The sequence below is a fragment of the Rhinopithecus bieti genome, unplaced genomic scaffold, assembly GCF_001698545.2.
Source record: "Rhinopithecus bieti isolate Rb0 unplaced genomic scaffold, ASM169854v2 scaffold_25209, whole genome shotgun sequence".
Classification (NCBI taxonomy): Eukaryota; Metazoa; Chordata; class Mammalia; order Primates; family Cercopithecidae; genus Rhinopithecus; species Rhinopithecus bieti.
In genome coordinates this window covers 1,294,290-1,299,496 of record NW_016811970.1, presented here as the reverse complement: position 1 = coordinate 1,299,496, position 5,207 = coordinate 1,294,290, and the positions used below count along the sequence as shown (strand labels likewise).

Below are 5,207 nucleotides of genomic sequence, written 5' to 3'. Positions count from 1 at the left end.
CAGAGCAAGAAAACAGTATTTACCTCATAGGGCTTTAGAAGGAAAGAAATCTATCTCTCTGTCTCTCTGTCTAATGTTGCAAATTCTAAGGAACTATAAAAATCCACAATGCCTTGCATATAGTAAATGCCAAACAAGTATTTGTTGAATAGAACTAAACCAGTAAAAAGACAGTATTACTTGTTGATTGAAAAGATAAATAGCATGTGTCTTACTATCAGGAACTCCTTAACCATTCTCAATTGTCATATTAGGTCATTATTGAGCTATTCCTTTGTAAGACTGGTATCAATAGGACAGCCAGTTCGGGGAATTTGCCTAATTTTTACCTACTGTGTTCAAAATTTTGTATTTTTTACGTTAAGAGAAATTCTATTAAAATTAAAATGTATGAACAGTTGACATTTTAGTCAGTACTTTAGCAGATATTAGGAGGAGTCCTAGTATGTGTTTAGCATCAAAGACCAACGGTAGCTCTTCTCCACAACTGGATGCCCCTTATAGCCTTTTACTTATAGGTTTTCATGAGAAGTGCTAACTTATATAATAATTAGTTTAATGTCCAAACAATTGGTTGCCAATTATCTGGTGATTAGAAAAAGAAAACTTTATTCTCAAGAAGATGTATTGTCAGATCATTTTTACAATCGCTGCTTTAAAGAACAGAATTGTTCCTGGTTGATCAGATTGTGAAGTGGTGACTTTTGTAGTTCTTATTTTGTATTTTATTACTCTACTGAAGATATATTGATTTATAACTCACATGTATACCTGGCTGGGGCCCCTATGCAGGATGCTTTTATTTTCCTACTTTTTCAGCTCAACATCCTATTTTTTTTAAGAACTTTCAAACCTTATTTCTTAGTCAAGTTGTCTTTTTAGTAACTGTTCCTTGAATTTATTTAGAAATTCATTCTGTTATATATCTTATTATATTGTACATTTTACATTTTGAAAATCATTATCCTAATTGGTATGTTAAGTAGATAGCAATGCAAATAACATAATTTAATTTTGAAAAAACATCATTCCTCTTCCACCAATTTTTTCAAACACTTGCTATAGAATGAAAATTTATGTTGGTTTTAACTACAGATCATGCTTCTTTCCAGTCAAAGATAATTTGACAGACATCTGTCACAAAAGAATAGCTCATAATTGCTACAGGTTCAATTATCCTTAGTTCCTGTACTTACTTTTTTAGCTAAAATTGTGTATCTATCATTCTTAATATTATTAGTGCCCCTGTTTTTCCACAGCCAAGAAATTGAAATTTTGTGAAATTATGTGTTTAGCATTTTATACATATATCTGCATACCCTGGAAACAGAATTGCTATGTTACATGATACACTGCACTGCATGTATAACTATGGCCAAGTATTTCGTTATTTAAGCACATTTGTATGTATTTTTATGTTTTCCTATAGTGCAAAATGAACACCTGTGGGGAAGAGTGAAAAAGCTAAAAGTTGAATATTTTAAAATACTAGGCTCATAGTAACACATACATTTGTTATTTCGAGCATTGCTAAAAATGAATTTCTTACTGATAATGTACAATAGCAAAAGTGTTCCATGAAAGAGCATCATTCTACTATTATCAGGTTTTCCTTTGACTGTATTCCAAAGATGTCTTTATTTTTCCTTTTTGTATTTACCTAATGGATTTCTAACAAATTTCAGTGGATTTAAAACTTGATATATTTGATGAAAGGTCATTTTATGCTTGTTGACCCATCTTACCTTATTGTATGGTTTAAAATACAGATATATTTTCCGTCTCATTCTTTGTTTAAATTCAGTTAGAAACATGTAAGTGTAGAAAAAATGAATGGTATAAATAACTGACTTTGTAAATCCAAAATGAAATTCATTATCTTGGTTAAGTTCTTTTCTATGAAACATTGTATTTTGGGTCTTAAGGTCAATATTCCTTGATTCCATGCTGTTTCAACATACAATTTAATATCACATTATTTAAATATGAAATCACTAGCCTATTTTCATAATTTCATAAAAATTTCAGTAGGTCTGATTTTTTTCTTACTATATGTATTCATTTTCTATCGCTGCCATAACAGATTACCACAAACACTGAACAATTTAAAACACTCATTTATTATCTCATAGTTCTGTAGGTCACAAGTCTGGGCACAGCAAGGTTCAACTACTAGCCTCACAGGCTGAAATCAAGTTACCAGCTGGTCTTGGCTCTTACTTGAAAACTCTGGGGAAGGTCTACTTCCAAGCTCATTCCTGTTGTTGGAAAAATTCAAATTCTTTGCTCTGATAGGACTGAATTATTAATTTCTGTGCCGGTCAGTCAGGGCCAGTTTGATCCTAAAAGCTGCCCCATATCTTTTCATGTTTCTCTGAGGTCCCCTCCAGCAATGTCAAGTTGGTTCCTCCCATAGTTGAAATTTGCCTGACTTCCGCAGCATCTCTGTTTGCTCTTAAGGGCTCATATGACTAGATAGTGCCCACTGGGAAGAATCCAGGATAATCTCTTCATTTTAAGGTCTGTAACCTTAATAACATTTGCAGTACCCTTTTTGCCATGGAATTTACATATTTACCTGTTTCAGAGATTAGGGTATAGACATCTTTGTGGGGTCACTCTGCCTACTATTCTGTGCTTTAAAATTGTATTTTTCCCTACTTCATGCTAAGAAATTTTCATTTACAAATAGTTAAGCTTAACAGGTTGGCAGGGGGTAGAGGGAGGCAGTACGGAGACCTTATTAATAAATTCCATTCTGTAATTTAAATACGTGTTTTGTAATTGGATTTTAGTTGGAAATTGATTAAGATCAAAGATCACATATGAGTGCTTGATACTCAAAATCTGTAAAATGCTGATTGGTTCAGGTCTGTACATAAACCCGCCATTCTTGTTACTGATTATTTTTCAATTTTAAAGCCTTATACTAACAAACCCATTCCACAAATTTACTTTTCTGCCTGTCATTAGACTTTTGCTTTACTCTTTCATCAAATTTATCAATTTTGTTTTTATGCTGTTGAGATTTACCACTTTGAACTCTGGAAACAAATTTTGAATTTCCTAAGGTCTTCTGTCATTGTCATCTGTGAAAATTCCAAATACAATTAATAATTTGCTTCATGGCTTAGTCTATTTTATATTTTATTTATTTGTAATATCTTGTATCCCTGATAAGACTTGAAGATCTTTAAGGGCAAAGGAAGTTCCATCTTTCAGTTGAATTTAATTTTTATAGTTGAATATTTCTAGAAACTCTAGTAAAATGAATATATTAATTTTTTGTTAGAAATCCTACTAAAATGTATGTCAAAAGCTGTTTTATATACAGTATTTATCTACGTCTTTCAATTCAGGAACTTCATTATTTTTGTTGATTACTATTTACTATCTTCACATAATTCCAATTACAACATATCTAATTTCATTTTGATAAGTATAAAAATTATAATTTAAATGTTATAACACCGAATTGGTTCTTAAAGCATGTAATTAATTTATATATTCATCTGTATATTGTCATTTGTATAGTTCATTTGTATATTATTTTCTTTTAAGAAATGAACTTTAGATGGTAGTTAATTGAATATTTTGATGTAAGAGTGAGTACATTCTTAGTGAGATTGTTACAATATCATTAATTTAGTAAATCAAATATATTATCCATAGAAATCATTGTTTTAAGATTAACATACCTTATGCCACTTTAATTTTACTTTAACATATAACTCTATCTGAAAATAATTACCTTGTCAGAATCTAACTAGGCTAGAGATGTTTTTGTTTATAAGCTGTATATCCTGTGAGTTGTGTACCCTTTATACCTAAGGTATTGAAGCTCGGGGAACATATAATCATGTTTTCTGTACCAAATGTTGTATTTGAAGGACATAAGACAGAGAGAGATTTTTCCTGTCATGCAGTTTATCCATTCTCAAGGGCCATGTGCTAGTGCTTCCGTTTCTGACCCTCTTAAAATGTGTGACTTGATATAGTATCAGCAAGGGATAGAAGAAAAAAAGAAAGAAATATAGAAGAATTCAGGAGTATATTCACTTACAGATATGGCTCCTGTGCAAAAGGGAAAATACGTTGAGGCATACTTCACTGTCAGCACTGTGCTATGAGTTTCAAAATATTATATATTTCAAGTATTTGTAGCAGCTTTTCTTTTTCAGTCTCCAATTGCTGTGATTTTATAGGTAAAAATTATTTTCCAGGGTGAAATAATGAATGTAATTTTAGTGTATAACTTGCAAAAATCATCTCATTTTATATATAGATCTTGTTTCAATGTAGCAGAAACTTAGGGTAGATTTATAACCCAAATCTTTTCCGTAACTTGAAGAATTCGGAGTCTCCTGCCTCTTTTATCATACCAAGCAAAGTGATAGTTAGGGATAGAAACTAAGCAAAATGTCTTAGTGTTTGACTTATACTGGAAATCACAGTAGGCTATAAGTGTTATTTGAAAAAAACCTAGAGATTTACACATACGATCTCTCTAACCTATTTCTAACTAACTTATTTTCAAATGGCACACATAAATTGTAAACCCTGATCAGAAACCAGCAGCACTCCTGGGTAACTCAGTGTGTTAACGATTGCAGTATACTCACCTGTGCTGCTGTCTATTGTTTTTACTAGTTAAAATGTAAATTTTTGGAATGATTTTTTAAAGTAAGTTATACTATTAGAGATTATTTGTCAAGTAGAATCTCATGTCACAATTAGTTGGAGTTGGATTCCTAAGGCCATGGCCTAAGGAAGCAGCCTCTTGAATGTTGCAGTCTGCTGAGTTATGCTAAGCATGTTCTGGGTACAGAGACGTGTCACTTTAGAGATAAGTTCTTGTTTACTGCATATGTTCAGGTTTCAAAAGTTGTGACAAAAATAAGATTTCTTATTAGAAATTAGCTTCATTGAAAACATATCAGAAATGCATTTAGACTGTAAACACAGTTTGTTGAGTACTTCAGCTACATCGCCTTCAAGGGAAAGTTGTCCCACTTAAACTGCCCTCGTTACGCTTTTGTTAGTAATCTGGGAGGAAATGAGAGTCATGCATCTTCCATGCCCTTCCTTCAAAATTGCCAAGCCGGAAAGAAGTGAAAAATGTGTTTTATAGACATGGATACAAGAAAATATTAAGTAGAAGAAACAAAATAAAGCCAAAGGGATAAACATCGGAAGGTTGCTTAAAC

At 31.8% G+C, this 5,207-nt stretch overlaps 1 protein-coding gene across 1 annotated transcript in view; it reads left to right on the top strand.

Annotated features, from left to right (window-relative positions):
- Positions 1 to 5,207, top strand: part of LOC108544367 (ephrin type-A receptor 7-like) — a 190,030-nt gene that overhangs the window by 147,699 nt on the left and 37,124 nt on the right.